Below are 26,723 nucleotides of genomic sequence, written 5' to 3' on the forward strand. Positions count from 1 at the left end.
TATTGGGCTGTGCTGGGTCTTTGTCGTGGTGCAGACTTGAAGCTCGAGGCAGAGTGGGTGCTGGGCTGTCTGATGGATGGTGGTGCTCCTCGCCGTCTCCACACAGTCTGATGTCCTTTGATGAGCAACCTCAAGCCAGGGCTTAGCCTTCCAGGGACGAGTCAGCTGTTTGCAGTCACTCTGGCCTGCTGTGCAGAGATCTGGGCTTCGGGAAGCTTGTGCCTGGGTGCCCTGTGCTGGCCTTGGCTTTGGATCATGCCTGGTGGGTGCCGTGGATGCCTCCAGACCCCTGCTGCCCGGCTGGCCCCCTCGCACCTTGTGGGTGGAGCCCTGCCTGGTCTTTGGTTGGTACTTGTGGTTGGTTTCTGTTTGTTAGAATTGGGAAAAGTGGGCTTGTGTGCTGCTAAGCCCCCGGTGGCCCTTGTGCATTGGCCTCCATCCCTTCCCACGTCTGGGAGAAGAGGCAGTGGACAGAAGTTGTTTGCTTGGCTCCTCTGGTGCTCTTGATCTGTCGGATTTCAGGTGCCGTCCAGGGATGGACGGAGTTCCTGGGACCGAGGTCCAGGCCTCTGTAATGGGTAAAGCGGCTCATGCTGACAGCTGGCCCCCCTGCACCTCTCTCCCAAAAGGAGGCTGTCTGAGAAAATGTGTTTTCACGCTCAGCTGCTCTTCCCAGCAGAAAGCCTTTAATGCACAGCAGATCTTGGGCGAGCAGCCACTTGCAGTTTTCCATCTGTTCAGTTCCATTTCAGACGGAAGTTATAACTAGAGCGTCTCTGGGCATGAAAACCGTTCTTGCTGATAAAGTCTTGTGCGCACTGCTGTTTGATGTGGAGGCTTGCAGTGCAGTGTGTTGTTTGAAAGTTGCACAGCCCTGTTTATCTGTGTTGAGTCCTGTTACTGTTTTACGCAGGAGCATAGAACTCATGTAAATACTTTCCTTGGTAAAACATCTCAGCCAGTTATTGTTGATTTCAGATTGAAACTTTCCATCAGCTTTTGCCCCAGCACTGGTGCGTGTGAATGCTCCCTGAAGCTGTGTGCCTGACTGAGACTCATCGCCTGTGCAGCCTGGCCGTGCTGTGTCCTGTCTCACAGGTACACGTTAGCACAGGCTCGGCTCCTGCCGCCCTCCAGGGACAGACCTCTTTGTTCTCAAGTATGTCCTTCTGAGCCTGGCTTGGTCATAGGTCATTGTTTTGTGCCCCTGCTTAATTCGTACCGTTCGTGTATCTCTTTACATGTATAAAAGGGTGTTCCTTACTTGTCCCTACAGTGTCCTTAATTCATTTCTGTTGCTTGTAAAACCTGTTGAAAGGGATTAACAGGTCTGGTTGGCCCTGGGTGGGGAGGGTGTCGCTCCCACAGTGTCCACGTGTCGTGGGCAGGTGACGTGTGTGACTGGCACCCTCACACGTGTGCAGGGTGTCTGCCTGGGGAGTGTGCCTCCTCTGCGTATCACCCCCCCAGTTGGAGGGCTCCTGATGCCGCGAGTGCAGGTGCCTGTTTGTTTTTGCTGAGAACAGGCCTAGCATCAAAGACTTCACATTTGACAGGTTTCTTGGCTAGAATAAAAATTCCTGTTTATCTTTCTAGTGAAAGAGGGAGAGACCGGCTCTTGTGGTGAAGTGCTGCTAAGAGTGGCCGTGAGCCAGCTGCGGGAGTGAGGGTGACAGCCTGGAGGCTGGCCGGGGCCGAGGGGCCGGGATGGGGTCGGAGGCAGCTGGGAGCCCAGGCCTTCCTGCTGCTGGGGGAGTGGGGTCTCCTGTGAGGGTCTGGGGAAGAGGCTGAACCAACCCGAGTCTGCCTTCTTAAGGATGCAGGCTTCTCCACAAGCTGTTTACGGACATCTTTTGGAAACCAGTGTTCGGGTGTGTAAAACTACTCCTGAATGACATACTCCAGCTCAGTAAAATGGATTTTTTTTGTCCCAGAACCTAGAAGTATTGAGAGGGAGAGATGAAGACAAGCTTGCAGGATTTTGTCCCCCAACCAGGGATTGAACCCAGGCCTTGACAGTGAAAGCGCTGAGTCCTAACCACTGGACCACCAGGGAATTCCCTAGAATTGTCTTTGTTCAGCATCTGTTTTGAACACAACTCTAGGGAAAGGAAAAGGAACAGTCTTTGTCCCTTGTTAACAGGTGGCTTTCTGAGAAGTTTCCAAAGTTTGTTTGCACAAGATTCATCATGTCCGAAAACATAGTCTTAGTTATGTTTTGAAGAGTAAGGATGTGGACTGTTGAGATTAAGCCCCAGTAAGAAGGAAGGAGGCCAGGCCTGTCGCCTCTCCCAGGGAGTTGCGTCCGCCTGGCTGCCCTCTCCCTGCTCTGTCCTTTATGGTTTCTGCACCCCTTGTCTTGTCCGCGTGGGCTTGGTGTCCACGAGGGATGTTCAGGCCTACCTAAACCCTTCACAGATCATTGAATTAATGCTTATTACTTTACTAAAAAAATATTATATTTCTAGGATTTTAGTCACAGTTCACCTTGATTTTAGACTTTTAATTAGGAGCTGTTTAAACTGGAATAAATTGTTTTGAAATCTCCCAATAAATGCAATGCCAGGTTGAACTCTCTGGTGAATTCAAAAAGTGCTAAAGTCACCGAGGGAGGGCATGGGAAGGTAGGTTTCCAGGAGTGGCAGTCATTGGCCAGCACCATGAGGTCACTATGGCAACACTGGGTTACGTGGACTGCCGCGTGCAGCTTCTGTTTAATTATGCAGGATAGGTTTAATTTTTTAGAATCAGGTTTGCACATCTTTGAAATCATTCTTTTGAAGATTGATTTTTTTTCTATGACTTTGTATTTGTTATTGGGTAGCATAATATATTCTGACACTGGATTTGTGAAATTAAAAGAAAAATATGTAATAGACTGTTGTGTAAATTTTTTCAGTCTTTTCAGAATGAAAATTCACTTAAATATTTCAAGACTTGTCTCCCAGAGTTTGAGCACATGTGCAGTGCTGTGGGGAGACTGGAGGAGGCACCAGCAGGACTTGCAGCCCCCAGAGTGGGTGTCCCTCTTTCTGGCCCGCAGCCCTCTCCAGGGCTCCAGCCCTTTGGCTGTTGGGTCATACTTTTCTGGACCCTTGGTTGGGCTTGTCTCTCTTAATGCTCTGGTTCCCATGCGCCCCTCCGCGGGGACCATAGACATTTTATCCCGATGTGTGTGTTAGCTATCCATTGTTCAACTGCAGCACCCTGGGCTCTTTGGAGGACGCCTGTGGTGTGAATTGTTCCATTGTCCCCTTGAAGACCGGAGAGGAGAAAGAGGCAGGGAGAGTGAGGTAGCAGAAAGAGTGCAGAGCTGGAAGCGAGGGCACTGTATGTTTCAGAACTGCAGTGAATCCCTCTACAGCTCTTCTTCTGAGAGCAGAGTCACAGATCACAGAGTTGAAAAGTTGGGCTTGACTCAGCTCCCAAACCAAGGACAAGCAGAGGGTGTGGGCCTTGGTGCTGCAGAGCACTCGGCCTCGGGCAGGCCGTGGGTCCAGACCCGACTGACCTCTGCTGCGGTGACTGCTCAGCCTGCCCGGAGTCTGTGTGTGAACACGTGGAGTGGACGCTGTGCTGGGCTGGGTTTGCCTGTGGAGCTGCGTATGGCTCATGAGGCTGTTGCGATGGGACCAGTGTTGTGGACAGCATGGCCATTTTCACAGGCCTCAGTCCTGAGGTCTGTCCTGTGTGTTTCAACTTCATCTTGAATATTGCTTTGCATTTTAGATCAATTTTCTTACACACACCATCCCCCACAAAATTTTTACTAGTAGCAATTTAACAATCATGTGAACGTGAACTCAGGCCAGCAGCAGCCCAGACACTGCGCAGCTTGTGGGATCTTAGTTCCCCGAGCAGGGGCTGAGCGCGGGCCCCTGGCAGTGGACGCCCAGTCCTAAGCACTGGACTGCAGGGAGTCCCGTCACCCACACCCTTCATCACTGTTTTACATGGAGCCCGTTGTCACTTGTTTTTCCTTTTGATGCCGTTTTTAGCACTAAAAGGGCATATGTATTTGATTCCATTTTCTTAGAAGTAAAACCGTTAACTTTGTGTTATACATTCAGAGATCACATATTGGGTTGGCCAAAAAATTCCTTCAGTTTTAAAGTAAAAATAAGATACATTTTTCATTTTCACCAAGAACTTTATAGAACAGTGTATTCACTGTTTTGTTCCACTGCCTTCTGCCATTTTTCAGGTAATTTCATAAAAATCTGCCTTCCCAAAGCTTTTTATCTTTTTGAGCAAAGAACTGTTTCTGGTGCCTTTTGCAGTCTTCCAGGGAATTGAAATTTTTTCCATTAAGATAATTTTTAAAGATTCAAGTAAATGAAAATCTGAAGGTGCAATGTCTGCTGACTATGGCAGATGTATCAGAACTTCCCAGCCAAGCTGTAATAGTTACTGCCTGGTCATCAAAGAAACATGCATTCTTGTGTATCCTGATGGAAGATTATGTGTTTTCTGTTGGCTTTCTGGCTGCTTTTCGTGGAGTGCTGCTTTCAGTTGGTGTGATTGGGAGCATTACTGAATTAATCATTTGGTTTTCTAGAAGGAGCTCATAGTAGAGGACTCTCTTCTAATCCCGCTGTATGCACACCACCACCGGCCTTTGGTGAGGTTAGTGGTGGCTCATTTTGCTTGCCCCAAGATCTCTTCTGTTCCATATTATTGTGCAGTATCCACTTTTCATCGTCTGTCACAATTTGTTTTAAAATTGGAACATTTTTGTTTACATTTAAGAAGAGAATTGCATGCGGGAATACGGTCAATAAGTTTTTTTTTTTTTGCTTAACTTTATGTGGAACCTTAACATCAAAGTGATGAACATAATCTAGATGGTGCAAATGATTTTCACTGCTTGATTTGGATATTTTAAGTGTGTCGGCTCTCCCTCGTAATGTAACGTTGATTGTTCCCAGTTAATGTCTTGATTTGATCGCTGCCAGCTTCAACTAGTCTACCTGACTCTGGAGAATCGTCCAGGGAGAAACCTCTAGCATGAAACTTTGCAAACCACTTGTGACACGTTTGGTCAGTCACAGCCCCGTGTCCATACACAGCACAAATCTTTTCTTTGCATTTCAGTTGTGACTTTACCTTTCTTGAAATAGTAAAGCATAATATACTGAAAATGTTGCTTTTTTCCCATATTCAGTATTAAAATGCACACACACAAATTCACCATTTTTGAGTTTTTAGAAAACGTGTGCTGATGTGACAGCCGTCACAATATAATCTAACAAAATTGTTTTGAATCAAGTTAAAGACATCTAAGCACTACTGGAGAGAGCCATCTTATGGAAAAAACAGAGTGAACTTTTTGGCTAACCCAATATAGTTGTGCTCATGATTCATACATAGAGCTGCTTTTACCTAAGTATCGTCCATCTTTCAGAAATCTTTAGTTTTTACCGAAGACAGTGGAACTTATTAACCTTCAGTGCTAAGTAGGAACGGTAAGAGTTTTGTTGTTGTTGTGTACATATGTGCATTTTGAACAACAGCTGCCGTGCATGAAGGTGATGCTCTGTCATAATAGTCACCTGTGAGATGATCAGGAGGATGTAGTTACATTTGATGCTTGAGATAAAGTCCTTTTATTTTGAAGGATCTGTGCGAGATCCTCTAGGACAGTGTCTTCCAAAATGTGAATCATGACCCGTCATTCTTAGTTAAGAAAATCTCCCCGCCCCAAGGACATAGACACAGCTTTCTGTACCGTCTGAAAATGTTGTTGTATTTCTGCTGTTTATGTTTGAGCCTGTACTCTGTCCCAGACTGATGTCTGTGCACGAGCTGATTGCTCACAGCTTCATCCATGAGCGGACAGTCCTTTGCTTGCTGATCTGGAGTGCTTGCTGTCATGAATGGGGTCTCCCTGTGTGTGCCCACGCGGTGGTGGAGCTTGTGTGCGTCCCATTGGTTGCCTTGTCTGTCCTGGGGACACTGTCCCGTTTTTCATCATAGGTTCTAACTGTGCTGATGTCTTGAAATGTAACTGGCTTGTATGTGTTCATCTGTATTTTGTATCCAGGAATTTCTTTTTCTACAGATGAGAAAACTTAAGACTGATACAGGCTGTTAGAATGTACCCAGGGGCACTGCCAATACAGTGGCATGGTCAGAATTTTAACAACGGCCGGTAGACGCCACTGACTCTGACCTGAGCTTGCATGCATGGCCCCACGTTGATCTTCAGGACATTAACCTGGCTGCTTGTGAAGGTGGTGAGCTGGCACTCACAGATGCATCAGGGGCAGGAGAGCTGTGCCCAGGTGCATGGTCTGTGATGGCAGTCAGTGGAGTGTGCAGCCCTCTCGGGAGGAGGCCCTAGGGGCAGGGCCTCACTGTGGCCTGCCTGCTGCTGGGAGGAGTGCAGGCGCCAAGGCAGACAGTGCTCTGTTTTTGGTGTATATTGAAGACTTTGTGTGACTTCTGTCTTGTATTCTCAGTCATAAAATACATAAGTGTCTTTTTTAAAGTTTGTTTATTCATTTACTGGCTGTGCTGGGTCTTTGTTGCTGGGTGGGCTTTTCTCTGGTTGTAGTGAGCGGGGCTGCTCTCTAGTTGTGGTGCGAGGGCTTCTTACTGTGGTGACTTCTCTTCTTGTGGAGCACGCGCTCTGGGCCACGCAGGCTTCAGTAGCTGCGGCTCCCGGGCTCTAGAGTACAGGCTCAGTAGTTGTGGTGCCCGGGCTTAGTTGCTCCACAGCATGTGGGGTCTTCCCAGGCCAGAGATTGAACCCATGTCTCCTGCATTGGCAGGCGAATTGATCACCACTGAGCCATCAGGGAAGCCCTATAAGTGTCATTTTTGACTCATGGAATGAGAGCCATGTTCCGTCCCCTCGCAGCTTATACATTGACATTACTTCACTTAGAGATCTGTCCTGTGTTTTCATTGTGGGTCTCTTCTCAGGAATCTAACTTAGTGCTAATGTCATTTTTCTGAAAATGGTAGCATACATGTCAGGTTAAGTTTGGGTGAGTATGATTTTTCTTCACAATTCTCCTTGTCAGCTTTTAGGAGACTGGGGACAGTCTGTGCTGAGTCATGAGGCCCCCTCCCATCTTTTTAACGATACCATTGATAAATGTATATTAAATTCAGAATTTCACTAACTTGGGGTAAGCGAGTCAGTCCATCTAAGAACTGCTGCTGCTGCTGCTGCTGCTAAGTTGCTTCAGTCATGTCCGACTCTGTGCGACCCCATAGATGGCAGCCCACCAGGCTCCCCTGTCCCTGGGATTCTCCAGGCAATAATACTGGAGTGGGTTGCCATTTCCTTCTCCAATGAATGAAAGTGAAAAGTCAAAGTGAAGTCTCTCAGTTGTGTCTGACTCTTAGTGACCTCATGGACTGCAGCCCACCAGGCTCCTCCATCCATGGGATTTTCCAGGCAAGAGTACTGGAGTGGGGTGCCATTCCCTTCTCCAGGGGATCTTTCTGACCCAGGGATTGAACCAGGGTTTCCTGCATTTCAGGCAGACTCTTTACCATCTGAGCCACCAGGGAAGCCCCTGATCCTTACTTCAAGATGTCTCAGCTGATAATTGGTTAGTTTACTCTCGTAATTATAATTACTGAAAAATATGTAGTTAGGGCTTCCCTGGTGGCTCAGTGGTAAAGAATTTGTCTGTCAATGCAGGAGACACGGGTTTGATCCCTGGTCTGGGAAGATTCCACATGCTGCGGAGCAACTGCGCCCACAGTGCCACAACGAGTGAGCTGTGCTCCAGAGCCTGGGAGCCGCAGCTACTGAGCCTGTGTGCCCGAGGAGCTGTGCCCCATGGTGAGTGGAGCCCCAACCGCATGAGGAGCCTGCGCTCACTGAGACTAGAGAAAGCCGCGAAGACTCAGCATAGCCAGAAACAAATACATAAAATTATTTAAAAAATAAAAAACAGAAAAGTCTACAGTCAGGATGTTTTGTTTGCACGTGTCCTACAGTGTGCTGTTGATGTATTTAAGTCTGAAGGAAGTAGACAGTGGCTCCAGGAGGCAAGGGCTGCCCTGATGCTCTCATGCGTTTTGGTCTGAGTTGCGATATTCTCGCGGAATGATCATTCTGCTTTGTTCTCTTCTCACACCCAGGGTTTGAGATTTCCTAGTAATACTTGCTGTAAGGAAACAATGTGTCTTTTCTACTGGAGTTTCTCTTCCTGCTGAGGGTCATCTGCCAGGAAAGAAATTTGGATATTAATGTTTTAATAGAAGAATTTACTCACTTTTCGGAATGGAGATTCTTTGCTTGAGGGGTCTCCTGGAAGACTGGGCGGAGGGGACGCAGGTAGACCGGTGGGCGTCTCCTTGCTTGGCGGTAGAGCCTGTCGGCTGACGTGCTTGTCACTCTAACAGTCTAGCACTGTCATTGCAAGAGTGTCTTCTGGAAATTTGAGGTGGTTTAGAAATGAAGTGCAGCACCAGCACATTAGGTTAAACACAGACATTTAAAAGAGGAAGATCTCTCCTTCCTTGACTTGACAAGTTGAAAGCACGTTTGTGCAGGCAGGGCGACTGCGACCGAGGGCTGGTGGGTGGGCGTCGGGCTCCCAGCAGGCCGGTCACCACACTTTTGCGCACACCTGCCGGTTGGGCCGCACCCCACCCTGTAGCCCTTTGCACAAGGCGTTTCAGGGTGCTGTTGCTGTGATTGTGTGTTTGTGTAGTCTTCAGGGTGGGGACCCCTCTCACGCCCAGGATCACAGCACAGATCACTCACGACACATTAGATCACTGGTAGCCCAAAGACGATCTTGACCTGAGCCCTGACTTCCTATGAGTGGCACGGCCTAGCTGGTCCACACTCTTTGCTTTATTAGGAAGGCTTGGGTCCTGCCCCTCGGAGCAGATTTTGGACCCAGGAGGCGTGTGTCTTGGCAGGTATTGTGTCAGGCTGTTGGGTAGGCTTTCATTTGGTGGCCAGGCAGCTGGGCTGGAGCACGGTCAGTGGACCGGTAGCTGGCGTCCTTATGTCCTTGTGTTGACAGATGGACTTCGGGTCCCCTCTGAGCGTGAAGCTAGTCCTGCTCCGGTGACTTCTGTGGAACCCTCTCATTTCTGTGGTCTTCCATCTCAAACCAACCCTCTCCAATGTATTTAGAGGGTGAGGGTGGTAAGGATTCTCAAGGTTTTGTGTTTAGGGGTTTGGGTAGGCAAATGGGACTAGAGCAGTGATTATGTATTAGATTTGCTTGGAAAATATTAAAACAGTTTTGCAATACTCACCCCGAGACACACAGAATCTGAAGCATCTTCCGGGGTGGGAATGTTCCGGGAACAGATCACTCAAGATTGAAGTCTTTGAAATACAAGGGCATGTCTTCTGAGCAACCTGTTGTTTCTTCTGAGCCACTTGTTTCCACCTGGAGCGTGGAAAGTCCTGGGTGGCGGTGGAGTCTGAAATTCCTGGTGGGAGCTGGAGACTCGGAGGCCAGTGTCTGTGTCGTTGGCCCGGTTTCTGTGGTTAAAGAAGAGCACGTGTGTATGTCACGCAGCTTTCCTCACCCAGTCTCTGCAGGCTGAGGGAGTGCTTCCAGTCTGAGCACTTAAGCTGGCTTGAATGGGGCTGGTGAACACACCTTGTTTTGCATTCGATACTCTGGCTTGGAAGCTCCGTGGTGGGAGCGAGGTGGAGGAGGAGCACAGTGTGCAGGTGGGTGCGGCGAGGGCTTTCGCAGCTCTTGGAACTGGTGAGTCCAGAAAGGAGACCGTGGATACTTCGTTTCTGGACATGCACTGACTTGGAGGTAAGGCAGCCCCCGGCGCTCTGGGGGACGGCATGCTGGGCCTGTGACCTTGAGAGCTGTCAGGAGCCCACTGGGCACCATCGCTTGGCTGGGCTAGAGGGACGCAGTGGCCGGGGAGGGCATCTTACTTACTGTGTTTTTACCTCTGGTTAATTTTGCCCACTAATCGCATGTATTTGGGGTGAATTTTTACTTGGGTCAAAGGGTGATTGGGAGCTGGGTGGATTGTAAGGGCACGGATGCTCGGAGGTCTGGAGCCGGGCACTTGACTGTGATCTGGGAAGTGGCCTCCTCTCCGCACCCGCTCTCCCAGGGATCAGTTGTGTGCTCTTGCTCCGAGGCCAACGCTGGGCCTCATGCTGTGCCTGCTAGTGCCCAGGGCGCGGTGTGCAGCCCCGGAGTTGAGCACAACCGTTGTCTTCCAGCATAATGGCCACCTGACGGAGAACCAGAGAGTGGGCCTGGAGAACAGCCCCTGGACACGGGAGCGGAGGGGAGGCATCTCCTGTGAGGGAAATGGGGTGTCTTCCAGAAATGGAAGCAGTCTGGAGTTGCTGGGGTGCCTGTGTCCCCGGGGCGCACACCTTTAGTGGGGTGCCTGCAGTGGGGACCCGCCCTCCCAGCAGGAAAGTGGGAGCTCCTTTGCTCTGTGTGTGTGTGTGCGTGTACGTGTGTGCACATACGCATGTGCGTCATCAGGGTGGCGTCTCAAGTTTGGACTCGAATCCACCCCTCGTGAGCCCAGTGACTCCTGTGGGCAGAGTGGGGTATGTAGGGGTAAACGAGACACGGCGCGTTCCCTTCCCAGCAGCGTGGTGGGGGTTGTGATGACACGGGTGGGGAAGCACTGGGGCTGCTGAGTCAGGAGTCTGGCCGGCTGGTGGGGGCTGAGACAGCAGAGGTTTGGAGCTGGATGACTCCAGGCTTCTGTCTAGGGTTTGGTCATGAGCTGGGCACAGCAGGTTTGGACTTGGAGGATCTTCTAGACAGGAGTGCCCTGAACCAGGGCAGGAAATACAGTCGTAATTACCTTGGGGCTCGTCTGTGTGCGTGTGTGATGTGGCGTGTCTCTGGTGTGGTGAGCTTTGTGAGTTCAGTGAGGAGCTCTGAGCTGGAGATCGGGAATGGGGTCTAACAGAGGGCTGCTCTGATTGCCCCTGGTGGGCCCACAGGAGCAGGAGCGCTGACAGCAGAGAGGCTGCTGCGGGCTGTGATTCTGGACACAAGTGTCACGGCCGCAGCCCTGGCTTCTGAGACGGGGTGTCTGTAGGGCCAGGCGCCAGTGCCCCCGGCCACGGCAGGGGACAGTGTCCTCTCTGTGGAGAGTGGGGTGCTGACTAGGAATTCTGAGTTTGCTGGGAGCTAAACACTGGTAGTCTGTTTCCTGACTTAGACCCCCAGGAAAGCTGTCTCCTGTCTTGGTGGTCAGGGTCTCCAGTGTGTCTGTGATGTCTGAGTGACCGTGTTCTGTGTGGCTTGTTGTGTGGAAGGGGTGTGGGCGCTTAGCACCCGAGGCCCAGGAAGTGCCCAGGGTGGTGGAGGGTGGTGTGTCCCAAGTGACAGCGTGCTGGTTTCAGAGACTGAGCAGTAGTTGTTATTTGCTGTATTCTAGGTGTCGACTTCATCATAAACACTGTGTTATCCTGTTACTGTCTTAATAGGAAAATCAAGACACTTAGGGAGCAGCTTGTGCTTTTCAAGAAAACCAAGGTGTGGTTGGAAGCTGCTTTTCTAGTCCTTGTGCTTAACGTCAGCTTCAGAAATCCTGTGCCAGCAACAGGACAAAAAAGTCCTGACCCAGCTGTGTACACACACGTGTAGCTCATGTGCAGACCCTGGGAGTCCACTGTCCACGAGCGCTTGTCCCGCCAGCCGTGCCCGGTTCCTGTCTGCGCGTCCCATCCTGACATGGCACCACTGGTGTGTGTGGAGATGGGAGGGTTCTTGATGGGATTGTGGAAACCGGGTTTGTATGCTCCTGAGACTGCACAGCTCTCTCGGAAGGCAGTGTTGCTGTGACCCTGCAGTGTCACCTCCTCTTCCCGCTGGCAGTGTCGCTTGTTCATACGGCCAGGCCACAGTGTCCACTGATTTGATTTCTGGCATAGGTCTTTGGAGAGGCTTCTCAATAAAATCTGTGTTTTGTTTTTTTTTTTAATAGTGATTTTGGAGGATCATATATGGTACCATTTGCTCTTCTTTTGATACTAGATTTTGACTTTCAAATAGTTGAAGTTGCTGGTTTTGATGTAAAAATATTTGATGAATGAAAAGATGTTTTTAGTTGTCTGTGTACCTTTAAACTCCTAGTTTTGAATGAATACATTATAAATCAAATGTATTATTTCATGTACCTAAATTTTTTATTATTATTTTATTTTTGGCTTTGCTGGGTCTTTGTTGCAATGTGGGGGCTTCCTCTGGTTGTGGTGGGGAGGGGCTGCTCTTTGTTGCAGCACACAGGCTTCTCGTTTCGGTGGCTTCTCATCGCGGAGCACCTGTCCTCGAGTGGGCAGGCTTCAGCAGTGGGGGCACATGGGCTTGCTTGTCCCGCAGCATGTGAAATCATCCGAGACCAGGGCTCAAACCCGTGCACTTTGCATTGGCAGGTAGATAGCCATTGAACTGCCGGGAAGTCTCAAGTTTCATGCGTTTTTGAAAGACCCAGATACATTCAGTATATCCCTCCAAGACATTTTTTCATTCATTGATAAGATTTTTGAGATTTGCTTCTGATGTGTAGCTGCAGCTTACTTGTGAGTAAGGGGGCTGTTTGCCTGTGGCTGGCCTGCCCACGAGGCCCCTCTGTGTGATATTTCTTAGTGACATTGATGACACGTGCTGGTCCTTGTGGGGTCGCCCAGGCCCTCTGGCTTCTCCTGAGCTGGATCTAGAGGCACGTCTCTGACCTTGGATCCTGGGAGCTCATTTGGTCTGAATCATTGTCCTTTGCCTTTGCGGGCAGGTCCCTGGGTAGGTGAAGGGAGGAAGTGGGGAGGGGACAGTGTTGTGGGACTGGCCTGTCTGAGGGGCAGGCGTGGCTGGCGTGCGGGGTGAGTTCCAATTTTACTCTTGAGTGTGACAGTGAGTCTGTAGAAGCTACAAAATCCGTAACTCTGGCAGAGGCTTACTGTCAAACTCCTGAAAGGAGAACGTCTGCAGATGGCCCTTCCAGGGCCCCAGGCCTCAGGCGCCTGCTCTGGGGAGAATGACTGGCCCGTTCCGGTGTTCTCTCCTTAACTGGCCTTTCTGAGCAGTGCTGTCCAGGAGCGGAGTCCAGACAGAGGTGTCTGCTTAGGGTGCCCTCCCTGAGTCCCGGGTGTGAGCACCTCTCCTGTACAGCCAGACACCCTAAAACCTCGGGGTTGTTGGAGTGACCCAAAGTGAAGGAAGGGCCATGGTGTAGTCCACACAGAGAAAGGCGACATTACGAAAAGAACTGAGGGGAAATTAGTATTTATAGGCGCTCACTGGATCCTCTTGTTTCAGAATCTCCTCACCGCTGCTCTGGGACACGCCTCTGTTGGATTTAATTTACAGTTATCAGTCACGGCTTTCAGCGATGGACTCGGTAAGAATTTTATTGCACCTGCTCTCTCTCAACAGTTTGTATTGTTTTCATTGGTTTGTAAAAAGAAGTATTAAAGTCATTCTTACCTCTCCTTGCTGGTTTTCTTGGGCTTGATAGAGTTTTGTCTCAGTATCTGGGTTTTGTCTTGGATTTCAGGGAAACAAGGGGCTGCAGGGTGGTGGTGAGCCCTGTGGGTCAGTAGGTAGCTTCCCTGGTGTCCCAGGGAGAGGCGCCTGTGGACACATGAAGACGCTGGGCAGCCTGGTCTGTGCCAAAAGTTGACTTCTTACCAACGTTCTGTCTTAGTGGCTCTCTCCCCAGGTGACCTGGGCCTGCGGCCCCGCTTGCTCCCTGTCTGGTGCTCTGGGCCTGTGGTGCTCGCACCACCTGAGCGTTGTCATCCCTCCGCCGGGGAAGCGGGGTGGCCCATGCTGCTCTGTGTGCGGGCCGGCCAGTAGGCACACGTGAATTTCCTTAGGTTTGAGGCCCGCGTGTGTGGTTGGTGGGTGTGGGGTGGGCTCTTGGCCGGGTTGCCTTGAGCTTGCCTTCTCCTGGGAGTCCTGGTGCAGCCTCAGCCTGGCTGGACACTCTGCTCTAGGATAGAGTCCTCCTCCCTTAGGGGACACGTCCCAGGGGCAGTTCCTCGTGTCTTCTGATCTGTGGATTGATAACAGTTGGAAAGAAAACTTGGCTCCTTTCAGTGTTTCATACCTTGACCTGGTATTAAGGTTTTAAAGCCAACAGCCCCAAAGTGTATTCTGTGTGTTTTGTGCTGTTTCCAGCAGACAGGGAAGAAGCCTTTCCTGCTGTTCAACCCCACAGACTCAACCCTGCCTCAACTGTCCTCTGTGCGGCCACTTTGAGATGCACCTGGCCGGCCTCTCTGATGATGGAAGTGTTTCCTTGGAAATGGAGTTGAGTGCGATGGAGAACTCTGAGTTTGCAGGGTGGTCTGGAGTGGGAGAGCAGCCGGCCCGGCCACTGGTGGGTGGTGTGGGGTCGGGGTGTGGTGGGCTCTGTTGCCCCCGGGAGGCCCCCAGGGCGGTCTTCCAGGATGAACCCACGCATTCCAGGGCAGCCACTGAGAGCCTCTGCCCTGGGGCAGGAGGCAGAGGGGAGCCAGGCCCACCCACACCTGCAGGCTTGAGCCTGGCCTTTGTTTGGAGACTGGAAGGCTGGCCTTAATTTATGACAAGAAAAAACAAGATGCTGCCTAAATGAGGTAATTAGTAAGCATTTGGTGATTCTTGATGAAAAGAAAACAATTTACCAGCCAGGCTGCTGACAGGTTCCGGCGCTGGCCTGATGGCTCTAGTGGATTTCGAGCAGTGGGCGTGTTCCTGTTTGGAATGCTGTCTGAGATGGAAGGGTTGTCATTTTGACAGTACATCACACAGGTAATCCAGGGTATCTAATGCTGTTGATCACTTTTGTGAACCATAAATATTCAGTCAATACTGATTACACTGATTATAATTGTCTTCAGAAATCCACTGTTTGGATGTGATAGAGATAAGGGTGTGACTGCGGGTGTGAACACTGGTGGAAGGGTCTACATTCCGTGACCTTTCCTAGCATCTGAAGGCACAAGTTTAAAAACACTAATTTTGCAGGCTTTGTAATGCTTTTTCATTGTTATTCATATCATCCATTGTTCTTAATTTTCATTCTGACCACATAAGGTGGAATGTGAACCACTGAGGTCCCATCTGAGGTCACCGTTTCCAACAGAGGTGGCTACGTGTTTCCATCTGTGCGCGTGTCCCTCCCCGGCATCCTTTAGGGCCCAGTTTGGATAGACTCTGGGCTGGTCTGTAGTGACTGTGGCTCCGGGGTCCATGACGGGGCGGGCTGATTGGATTTGCATGTTTTGTTTTGTTTTTTTTTTTTGGATCACACGGTTTGAAGGTCATACTGTGTTACAGTTAGTGACCCTGCCGCCACCTGAGCAGCATCCGGCCACTGGTGGCTGTGGCCCTTCACATCACAGCACACGCGGTGTGCCTTGGCTGCAGGGCGGTGGCGGGTGGATTTGCAGTTGGTGAGAAGCTCATAGATCATAGTGTGCTAATAATACATTTGCCTGTTTAACAGATATTTGTCAGGATTTAAAAATAGATAACAAAGCACACTTTTTGCTTCTTTCTCAAAGAAATATGCATAGCTAATTATACAAGTAAAACTTATGTATTCTAGATTTTTGAGTATAATAACTTTTTATTATGATTTTAGAGTTCTGGCTGCTCTAGGCTCTCTTAAAATACATACAGAGTACGGAATATTAGACGCCGTTTAAATTAGGCTTCATTAAATGCTCGCTTTTGTTCCTATAGACATTGGCCACTGTGTTTACATGCTTTCCCAGAAAAGTCCTCACTCTTGCCCGCCACAGGTCTTGGTGGTCAGTAAACACTGGTTCTCTTACGCCAAGACATTTGAGGTGCTGGGAAAACTCGTGTGGCCAAGGAGAGGGTTTGGGAAGCAGGCAGGTGAGAGAAACAGGGCGCCTGGGCCCAGCTTGCACCCTAGTTCGTCCGGGTGTTTCTGGCTGCAGCAGCCTCAGGGCTCTGGTTCCACACAGTTGTGCTGGGCAGGAAGGAGCTGGAAGGGCTTGTGGGCTGTTAGTAGCAGCTCATCTGTTGCTTATAATATTGCAGTCATTTTCCTTCCGTTGTTAGCAACAGGGATTCTCACGGAACCAGCATTCTTTGTATTTATTTATATCTGTTTGACTCTACTGTGTCGCTTGTGGAATCTGAGTTCCCCGACCAGGGCTTGAACCCGGGCTTCGGCAGTGAAAGTGTGGAGTCCTAACCACCAGGGACCACCAGGGAACTCCCTATTTTATTTTTTGAGCCATCAGATTTTAAAAGCTGGCTAAAGGGATTTCCTCCAAGTGTTATGTTGGAGGGTGAAGAGATGGCCTGCATCTGCTTCAGAGCAGAACTGCACAGCTTCTGTGAAACCCGAGCTGAACTGGCCTGTGGGGCCAGCATGGAGTCCCTCCTCCTTCCTGCCGCCCTTCAGGACCGGGCTCTGTGAGGCTTTCGAGGTTTCTGCAGGCCGGTGTTTGAGGCCATTCCTGAGTCCGCTTGGACCTCAACGGGAGGAGGAGGTTGGGTAAGGTGGTGGAGGTGCTGTGCGCTGGTGGATTGTCTGGGGGCTGACCAGATGGAGGTGGGGAGGAGGGTGTGGGCGGAGGTGGGGAGGCGCCTTTGTGGCTGGACGGTGTTTACTCTAGAATAGATGCCTTTTTTAAAAATTAATTTTTGTTGGTGTCTAGTTGATGTATAATGTTGTGTTAGTTTCTGCCGTACAGCAAAGTGGCTCAGTTATACATGTTTCCACTCTTATTTAGATTTTATTTCCATATAGGTCATTACAGAGTGTTGATAGGGTTCCCTAGAGTTATCAGTTCTATACATAGTAGTGCTTATCTGTCATGGAATTGGTACCTTGATCGTCACTTGTGTTGTTGTTCAGTCGCTCAGTTGTATCTCTTTGTGACCCTTTGGACTGTAGCCCACCAGGCTCCTCTGTCCATGGGATTCTCCAGGCAAGAATACTGGAGTGGGTTGCCATTCCCTTCTCCAGGGGATCTTCCTGACCCAGGGATCGAATCCGTGTCTCCTGCATTGGCAGGAGAATTCTTTACCACTGAGCCACCAGGGAAGCCAGACATTTGTGTTGCCCTTGGGGAATAGGGATTTGGGTATTCTTAGTGTCAAGAAAAGGGATGGTGGTGAGGTTCTCGGTGTGCTGTGTTCTGAGGGTGAGGATGCCGTGTTTGATCCGCAGAGTTATCTGCGTGGGGGGTGCTGCAGGTGGACTGAGGGCTGACCAGAAGGCGAGGAAGGAGCAGAGCAGAGCCAACAGCAGTGCAGGGCCGTGGCCGAGGGTAGCGTGGGCCCCCGGGTTGCCATCAGGAAGGCGGGGCAGGCAGTGCTCGTGTGCTCGCTGTCTCAGCGCCTGCCTGCTCCCTGCTTCTGTGCAGGCAGAGGCCCTGGGGCAAGGCCAGAGTGCTGGGAGGAAGGAGGGGTGGGAACCAGCTCTTGGGAAGTCACGTGGCACTTAGGCCTTGGACTCTGTGGACCTTTTGTGAATGGGTGGTTTATCACAAGTAAACCCAGGGCCCTTGAGCACCTTGGAGGGTCCTGGCTGTCTGTGTGGGTGGGGTCTCATGGGCCGTGCATCTGCATCTGGTTCCCAGCCGACTGTCCACTTCAGCCTCCTCCAGGAACCTCCTCCTTGTCCATTTTCTCCATCTCCTAGTTAGGGTCAGCCTGGGTTTAAAATTTGTTCTTGTTAATTTTTTGGGCAAGGATTTTTTACTTTTTTAATTCTTCTGTTCTTTTGAAAAGTTTACTGTCTAGCTCACCTCCCCTGCGCCTGGCATCCCTGCGTGTTTTCGTCTTGGCCTCGGGCAGAGCGGCGGACGTAGGGAGGAGCCGCAGGAAGCCTGGGCTGCAGAAGCAGGACAGTGGGTTCCTGCCCTGTGTTTGTGTGTGTGTGGGGGGGTCTCTAGAGTCTGTGTGAGTTGGGTGCTGGAGCCTGTGGAGTCAGCGCTGCTGTAGCCCAGCCTTACAGCTAGCATGTTGGATGCTGTCTTGGCTTGAGGCCCATGGCATGAATGGGTCAGGGGACGAACAGGTTTTCAGCCTTGCCTGGGGGGCAGGGCACAGCTGGAGAAACCCTGTTGTGGGCATTTTTATGGGAAAAGCTATGATCAGATGTGTAAGCTCCTCTAATCTCCTTTAGCTAATACTTCACTTTTTTTTGTTAGAAGAAAAAATATCCCTTTTCTTTGTGCTTGAGTCTGCACAGAACATCTCCCTGGCATCCTCCATCTGGTGACAGCTGTTCTTCAGGTCTCTGGGTGGGGTCTCCATCTCCCAAGGCTAATGTGGGAGGGGTTCTACTCTTCCAGGAACCCCAAAGGGCTGTGAGCGGCACCAACGGTCCAGACACCTTCACTTTTGTATTTCTTCCCCATTCCCCACGTTTTTATCATAAGGCTGTAGGCCTCAAAGATGCTGAATAGTAGCGTTTTCAAGGTTCCATAACTATCAGCCGCAGACTGAGTGCATCCTGGAGTCCTGGTTACACTGAGGAGAGAGGTCACCATGCAGGCGTCTGCCTTGAGAGGGGGCAGGGAGCGAATGCAGGGGCCCCTCTTTACACTTGTGCCATGGTTGTGCTGCAGTGTGTGTGGTGGGGGTGAGTGTGGGTTTGTGGTGGCTGTGTGGTGTATCTGTGGTGGGGGATCCGTGGTGGTGGGGTGCTGTGTGTGTGGGTTTGTGGTGGCTGTGTGATGGGTGCTGCGTGTGTGTATGTATGTGGGTTTGGGCTTGTGATGTGTATAATGTGTATCTGGTGGGGGAAATGTGCAGTGCTGTGTATGTGGGTTTGTGGTGGCTGTGTGGTGTATCTGTGGTGGGGGATATGTGGTAGTGGGGTGCTGTGTATGTGTGTGTGTTTGTAGTGGCTGTGTGGCTTATCTGGTGTGGGGTATAGTGGTGGGGTGCAGTGTGTGGGTGTGTGGCATATCCGTGGTGGGGGATATGTGGTGGGGTGCTGTGTGTGTATGTATGTTTGGGTTTGTGTGTGTGTGTGTGTGGGGTATCTGTGGTGGTGGGGTGTTTGTGTGTGTGTGTGTGTGTGTGGTGTGTGTTACAGGTGTCTGTGGTGGTGGGGTCTTGTGTGTATGTATGTGTGGGTTTCTGGTGTGTGTGTGGGTGTCTGTGGTGGGGGGATACTGTGTGTGTGTGTGTGTGTATGTGTGGGTTTGTGGTGTGTGTTACAGGTGTCTGTGGTGGTGGGGTGGTGTGTGTGTGTGTGTGGTGTGTGTTACAGGTGTCTGTGGTGGTGGGTGTTGTGTGTGTGTTACAGGTGTCTGTGGTGGTGGGGTGTTGTGTGTATGTATGTGTGGGTTTCTGGTGTGTGTGGGGGTGTCTGTGGTGGGGAGATACTGTGTGTGTGTGTGTGTTTGTGTGTGTGTGTGTGTATGTGTGGGTTTGTGGTGTGCGTTACAGGTGTCTGTGGTGGTGGGGTGGTGTGTGTGTGTGTGTGTGTGTGTGTGGTGTGTGTTACAGGTGTCTGTGGTGGTGGGGTGTTGTGTGTATGTATGTGTGGGTTTCTGGTGTGTGTGGGGGTGTCTGTGGTGGGGAGATACTGTGTGTGTGTGTGTGTTTGTGTGTGTGTGTGTGTATGTGTGGGTTTGTGGTGTGCGTTACAGGTGTCTGTGGTGGTGGGGTGGTGTGTGTGTGTGTGTGTGTGTGTGTGGTGTGTGTTACAGGTGTCTGTGGTGGTGGGGTGTTGTGTGTATGTATGTGTGGGTTTCTGGTGTGTGTGTGGGTGTCTGTGGTGGGGGGTGTTGTGTGTGTGGGGGTGTCTATGGTAGTGGGGTGTTGTGTATGTGTGGGTTTGTGGTGTGTGTGTGGGTGTCTCTGGTGGGGGGGTGTTGTGTATGTGTGGGTTTCTGGTGTGTGTGGGGGTGTCTGTGGTGGGGGGATACTGTGTGTGTGTGTGTGTGTGTGTGTGTGTGTATGTGTGGGTTTGTGGCGTGGGGGGTGCTTGTGTGTGTGTGTGTGTGTGTGTGGGTTTGTGGCGTGGGGGATGCTGTGTGTGTGTGTGTGTGTGTGGTGTCTTGGGCCGTCACGCAGTGCGCAGCGCTGGCACAGGGGTCACGTGCCTGGATGTGCGCAGTGCAGGGTGAGGCCTGGGCGCAGGGCAGGCAGGACCAAGCCTGCGTACTAGGCTGACGGCAGAGCTCTGTTCTAGAGGCCCTGTGCCTGCCGTCGTGGTCCGTTTCTTGTCCAGGGAAGAAGCTGCTGTCCTGTTCACTCTGAGCCTTTTGCTCTTTGTCCTGAGGCTTAAGTGAACCTTGGTTCATGTCCCCAGGACAGTGGCCTCAAAGGAGTCAGCGGCATCTGCAGCCCCCTGAGAGGGTGGCAGGTGGAGACCGCCCAGCTGTCGGCCCCTGGGGGTGCGTGGCTGCCTGTGTGGAATGCGGCAGCGCCCGGGGCCCTGCTGGGGTGGCTGATCCCACACTGCTGCCGGCGTCCTCGTTCTTGACCTGATCATTTGTCACCTTGGCCAGAGATGGAGTCGTATACCCTTTCTGCCCTCCCACAGCAGAGGGGCCCCTTGAGCCTGAGGAGGGCAGAGCCTGGGCACTGGGTGGGGAGCAGGTGAGACGGGAGGCCGGGCTGGTGGCGGAGGGCCCGGACCAGCCTTTCGGGCTACCTCTCTTACAGAAGCCAGGCGCTCTGTTCCTCTTTTTCAGGCTCACAACAGAATCAAACAGCAAGGTGTAGAGATTTCCCATACACACTCAGCGCCCACTCACTCACCCCAGAGGAGCGATTGATCTGTGTATTTATTTATTAAAAGTTTATTTATTTTTGGCTGCACTGTTCGCTGCTGTTCGGGCTTTCTCTGGTTGCAGCGGGAGGTGAGTCCTCTCTAGCTGCGGTGTGGTGACTGCAGCCTCTGCACTGCAGGCTCAGTTGCTGTGGGGCACGGGCTAAGCTGCCCTGTGGTGTGTGGTATCTTCCTGGCCATGCCCCTTGCATTGGCAGGCGGATTCCTATCCTCTGTGCCCCCAGGCGCCTGCAGTTGATATGATGCTGCACAGACTGGGCGTCCCCAGGGTCCGCAGGCTGCATCCGGCCTCCCTCTGGGTGCTGGCGGCTCTGTGTGTGCTGCAGTGTCTCCCTCCACCTCCCCTGTCTGCACTCTTGCCTTCTCCAGAGCATCCGGTGGTCAGGCTCATACTGCCTTCTCAGGTTGGCTCCTACCACTTAGTAACGTGCATTTAAGGGGCTTCCGTGTCCTTTCAAGGCTTGATAGCTCATTTTTCTATTTCTTTTTTAGTGCTGAATAATAATAATAGCCCATTGTCTAGATGTTCCACAGTTTATTTATCCATTCACCTACTGAAAGGCATCTTGGATCACTTTATTGTCTCTCTGGTCTTTTCGGATGGGAGATAGACAGTAAACAAAGCCCGCTGCTGACCTCTGAACTCAGTTCTGACCTCTCTGTGAACTGCTTGGAAAAGGGGGCGTTGCCCTCTGGACACTTGTCCTATGCTGTCCTCCATTTCCGAGAGCCCTGGACTGTGCGGGATGTTGCTCCAGAACACTGCAGCCTGAGATGCCTCTCGGAGAAGCCATCCCAACAGTGCAAAGCCAGTGATGGGCAACAGGGAGAAGGATGGCCTCAGGCCCTGGTCTCCAGGGGTCTGAGGGCGCGCACCCCAGTCCAGAGGTGGTGCAGGGCCCTCACTGGGCCCAAGGGAGCCTGTGTGCCTGTCCAGTCACTGTGCTTTGGGCCACACCACTTAACTTTCCTTTCAGAGACTAGACCAGCAGTATTTAGCCTGGGCTTAAACATGTAGAGTCATGAGGTCTGTAGCCATTTGTGTGCTGCCAGTCTCCAGACTCAACCCACACACTGCGTTTTTGAGAATGGGCTCTGCTCCCAGACTCAGCAGTGGGGTTGATGCTCGGGGCCTGAGCCCTGTTCTGTAGCAGGTCTGCCGGGTGGTTCAGGTAGCCAGCTCAGGGACCGTCCATCCACCCCTGTTCTGCAGCTTCACTGCAAGGCCTTCATCCCCATCTGTAAATGACGGCGATTCTGGACCCTTGAATCCTGACCCTCAGAGTACTGAGTGCTGGGTCTGCACAGGGGTGCTTGCTGTTCAGTCTGCTGAGCAGGAAGCACGCAGGCCCAGTCCTGCCTGCCCGGGGCACAGGGCCCTCCCGCGTGTCAGGGGGAGGAGAACCAACAGACAGGCCCGCTTCCCTGCTTCAGTCTCCTCCGTCCACACGGCCCTGGGAGACAGAAAGCCGGCGCTTCCTGGAGAGATGTGCTCAGATTTTTGTATGTTCATCTTTTACTTCTTCTCACACACATGTATTAAAGGGTCACGTTGTAGGTGCGGTCTTGGGAGGGTCTGTGATGGAATGGGGCCTGGAGTAGGCATCTTTCCTGCCCGCCCGTGTTCCTGGACCCTGTCGTTTTGGAAACTCTTCATATTGGGAGCACCGAGGGGCCCAAATGAGTCCTGTCCGTGTCCCTGTCCGGGACATCTATCAATTAAAACTCTCATTTACTCATTTCGTTTAAAAAGTAGGAGTAATAAACCCATTGTACATTACTCTAAATAGCACAGCTTTACTCAAAAACCACTGTATTTTCCAAAATGAAAAACTGTCATATGTTCCTTTGGTTAAAGTATACCAGAAAAATGTAGCTGGAATAGGGAAGAATATTTGAATAGCTTTTTTTGGGGGCCACACCCTGTAGCTTGCAGAGTCTTTGTTCCCTGACCAGGGATTGAACCCAGGCCATGGCAGTGAAAGCACCAAGTTCTAACCACTGGATCACCAGGGAATTCCCTTTAATAGCTTTCTGGTACAGTTCTGGAGGTGGTGTTTGATACGATACTGAAACCGAACGAATGGCCATGTGGTGAAGGTCAGAGGAAGCGCGGGGTCCTGCTCTGGGTCCCAGTTAGTTCTTCTCAGCCGTGTTTGACCCTTGGTCTTTTTTGTACTGTAACCAGACCTTGTACCTGTTTTGAGTTCTGCAGCAGTGCCCACGGGCAGTTGGTCAGCTGTGGTGTACTCAATTCTTTCCATCTTTCAGATGCTAACATATTTTATTTTGCTGCTTTTGTTTTTCTTGTTATCTCTCTCATCAGAGGAGCCTTTAAGCCACCAGAAGCTGTCTGTTCATAGAGTTTTCCAAAATTCTGGTATTTGATCAAATACTTGAATTTTAGCATTGGCAAATTCCCAGTGGTTAGGATCCTGAGCTTCTGATACTGGGGGCCTGGGTTCAATCCCGGTGTGGGGAAATAAGATCTCTCAAGCTGTGCGGCCAAAAATAAAAAGTAGAATTAAAGCCAAAGTTCAGGTGTTTTCCTGGAAGTGGCAGTCTAACTTTGTTCATTTTCTAGAAGCAGTCTGCCAAATTCCTGTGTCTCTAGAGCCTGCCTGTCAGTCATTCTTGCATATAAAAATGGTGTTCCCTGAAAAAATGCTTTTGCTGGAGGCAACTATTATTGGTACACGGGATAAATGTTTCATGTGCATTTCATATTTTGTCACATAGAATATGAAAAAGACAAGTATGGAAAGGCCTGGTGTTTAATGAAATTAACAATTACTACTTCATCATGGAGGTTCTTAAGCAATTGGACCATCACCTTTGCATCATGAGTGCAAATACCACCCCAGCCAAAGAGGCAGTGTTGCTATGAAAAAAGTTTCCAAAGTGGGTTGCCAAAATTCCTTCGGGTCCTTGGACCACATTTTATAAACAGCTATACTGAGCTCTTCAGCCTGTATGATAAATCGTAGTTTAACAAATCAAGTCAGCCTGCATGCTTGTTGGTCACTCAGAATGTGACAGCCTCAGGAAACCGCCAGAGTGTGCATTACTTCTCCCCAGTGCATCAGTGCTTGAGTCTGTGTGCATTTTCAGAAGGCTCCTGATCCGGTAGAGCCTTGGTGGTAAGTCCCCTCCTGTAGTTGTCAAGGGGACATGAACATAGGCCCCCTTTAGAGCAGGTGTCTGTGTGTGTCTCCCGGCTTGGTCTTTTGGTGAGCTCACATTCTCAGCTGTGGATCAGTCCCCTCAGCTGCTTTCCCTTCCTCTGGCCTCCCCTTTCTCTGCAGACTGGCAGCAGAAAGGCAGCAGAAGGCCGAAGGCCACGCACCCTGCGTGCCTCTGCTCCTGGGCGGCTGCTCCCGGGACAGGTTGCTGGGTGCCGTCCCGCCCTCCTCTAGCAGCGCCGCCCCTGCCTGGGCCTCAGCCGGTTTCCTTGCATAGTTCTACCTGTGCAGAAGCTGTCTCCAGACTGGCTGTGTGCCTCACAGCTTTACACACCGATTCTCTTGGTCGTGAACCATGTAGCTCACACTTGGCTGACTGAAGTTTTGTCTTTTGTGGTTCAGCCTCGTCACTTGATCTAAAAATTTGTCTTTGTTTTTCCAGATTTTGCAGATCTTTTAAGATGATCTGGATTGTGATGACTCAGAACATATTGGTACACAGTTGCTGGCTTGGAGTTCTGTGTGATGTTGTTCAGTTGTTAGGTTGTGTCTGTTTGTGACCTCATGGACTGCAGAACGCCTGGCTTCCCTGTCCTTCATTATCTCCTGGAGTTTGCTCAAATTCATGTCCTTTGAGTCAGTGATGCTGACTAACCATCTCATCCTCTGCCGCCCCATTCTCCTTTTTGCCTTCAATCTTGCCCAGCATCAGGGTCTTTTCTGATGAGGTGGTTCTTCGCATCAGGTGGCCAAAGTACTGGAGCTTCAGCAATAGTCCTTACAACGAAGGAGCAAACATCTTTTAATTTCATGGCTGCAGTCACTGTCTGCAGTAATTTTGGAGCCCAAGAAAGTAAAGTCTGTTACTGTTTCCACTTTTTCCCCTTCTGTATTCTGTGAAGTGTGGGACTGGATGTCATGTTCTTAAGTTTTTTTGAAAGTTGAGTTTTAAGCCAGCTTTTTCACTCTCTTCTTTCACTTTCATCAACAGGCTCTTTAGTTCCTCTTTATTTTCTATTATGAGAGTGATATCATCTGCATATTTGAGGTTGCTGGTATTTCTCCCAGCAGTCTTGATTCCAGCTTGTGACTCATCCAGCCCAACGTGGGCTTTTGCCCGTGGCAGCGAGCGGGGGCTGCTCTCTAGTTGCGGTGCGTGGGCTGCTCATTGCAGTGGCTTCTCTTGGTGGGAACACGGCCTCCAGGGTGCCCTGGCCTAGTAGTTGGGGCACACAGGCTTAGTTGCTCTACTGCATGTGGTGTCTTCCCAGACCAGGGCTAGCAAACCCGTGTCTCCTGCATTGGCCGGCGGATTCTTTGCCACTGAGTCACCAGGGAAGCCCCAGTGAATATAATTTCTGAGAAGTGAAGGCGTAGTCCTTTGGTTCTGTTTTCTTGTCGGGACCAGTTTCTTCGCCCTCTTTCTTGCCATAGAGGGCAGCCCTTGGCCAGCCTAGGACATGGGAGCCCGTCCGAGCCTCCCTGCTGTGGACCGGAGTGTCTCCATCTCCAGCAGGGAGGGGGCAGGCGGGGAGGCTCCTGGGCTGAGGTCTCAAGATGCGAGCACCACGGGCGCTGTAGCTGTCTGGGGAGGGCATTTACTCAGATGTTCTGGGTCCCGGCCATGGAGAATTGGCGTTTCTTTGAACCTTCTCTCTGAGCCTGTGTTCAGAAAAGCTAGAGTAGAGGAGCAGTAGGATTTGTTCGTTAGGTGTTGGCTTCGGGGCTGCCTAGAAAGCATTTAGTTGTCCAACTAGAAAGTCATGAAGAGGGTAGAGGTTACAGGTGGCATACAACATCTGTCGGTCGCTCGGGATGTGGGGTTTAGCTGCGTTTCTGCTGCAGAGCTGGCGGCAGCTTGGATGCTGCTGGGTGCCTTCCCTTTGTGGCTCATCTCTGGCTGGAATCCAGCCAGGCTTCCTGGGAGGGGTTCTCTCTGTGTGGGGTGCTCTGTGCCACACGCTGCCCTGTGCTGGAGGATAGATCTCGTTTCCTTTTTATGGCTTGGAAGCTCTTGCCTCTCTAACCAACTCTGCTGTGGAAAGTGGCTTCTTGGTGCGTGCTTATGTCTGTGCTCATGCATGTGCACACACACAAGCAAACTCCTCACGGACCTTCCGTGATGCAGACACCAATGGGGCTGTCGTTAGGATTGAATTCTGCATATACTAAATGTGGGCTGCTGTAAAATGTTGTCAGACCAAAGGACATGTTTGAGGCAAATGGAAGGAAAAGATCATTCCGTCCCTAAGTTTAAAATTTTTTTATGTTTTATTCCGCGCCCCCCCCCCCCAGTGTTATTGAGACACAATTGACATTTCACCTTGTGTAAGTTTCAGGTGTGCAGTGAAATGACCCCATGGATCTAGTCATCTTCTGTCACCTCACACAGCGGTAAATGTTGTTTCTTGTGATAAGAACTTGTAAGACCGCTCTGCCCTCTCTGCCATCTCCCTCCTCCACCACACCTGACTCTCTGTGCCAGCTGCCTCTCGTGGGCTCCCTCTCAGCTCTGTGTGTGTGTCGATCGCTGTTGTGTTCTGCATCAGTGTCCGTATGAAGCTGAGGCACACGCCTTTGTCTCAGAACAACTTCAGGGCAGGTGGCTCCTGCGCACGACGGGCGGAGGTTGCAGACGGGTCTCACCTGCTTCCTGAGATGTGCTTGACCTTCTGTGCAGGCGAGCAGGCTGTGGCCAGTGACTCCCTGACTCCCCAGGCAGGCTCTGGGTTTGGCTCAGGGCTAGACTTGCAGGCGTGTCAAACAGCTGGCCAGTCCCTTTGGCGTGCCCCGTCCCAGGGTCTGAGGGTGGAGTCTGGGACAGGCTTC

The 26,723-nt window shown here is 51.0% G+C and overlaps 1 protein-coding gene across 1 annotated transcript in view; it reads left to right on the forward strand.

Annotated features, from left to right (window-relative positions):
* The first annotated feature begins 7,459 nt into the window (after positions 1-7,459).
* The window catches only part of ANKRD11 (ankyrin repeat domain 11), a 73,555-nt gene continuing 54,291 nt past the window's right edge, over positions 7,460-26,723 (forward strand). The window contains exon 1 of the mRNA XM_010843990.1: positions 7,460-13,329. The gene's annotated coding sequence lies outside the window, so the exon portion shown is untranslated. The remainder of the gene's footprint in view (positions 13,330-26,723) is intronic.

The sequence above is a fragment of the Bison bison genome, unplaced genomic scaffold, assembly GCF_000754665.1.
Source record: "Bison bison bison isolate TAMUID 2011002044 unplaced genomic scaffold, Bison_UMD1.0 scf7180017864192, whole genome shotgun sequence".
Classification (NCBI taxonomy): domain Eukaryota; kingdom Metazoa; phylum Chordata; class Mammalia; order Artiodactyla; family Bovidae; genus Bison; species Bison bison.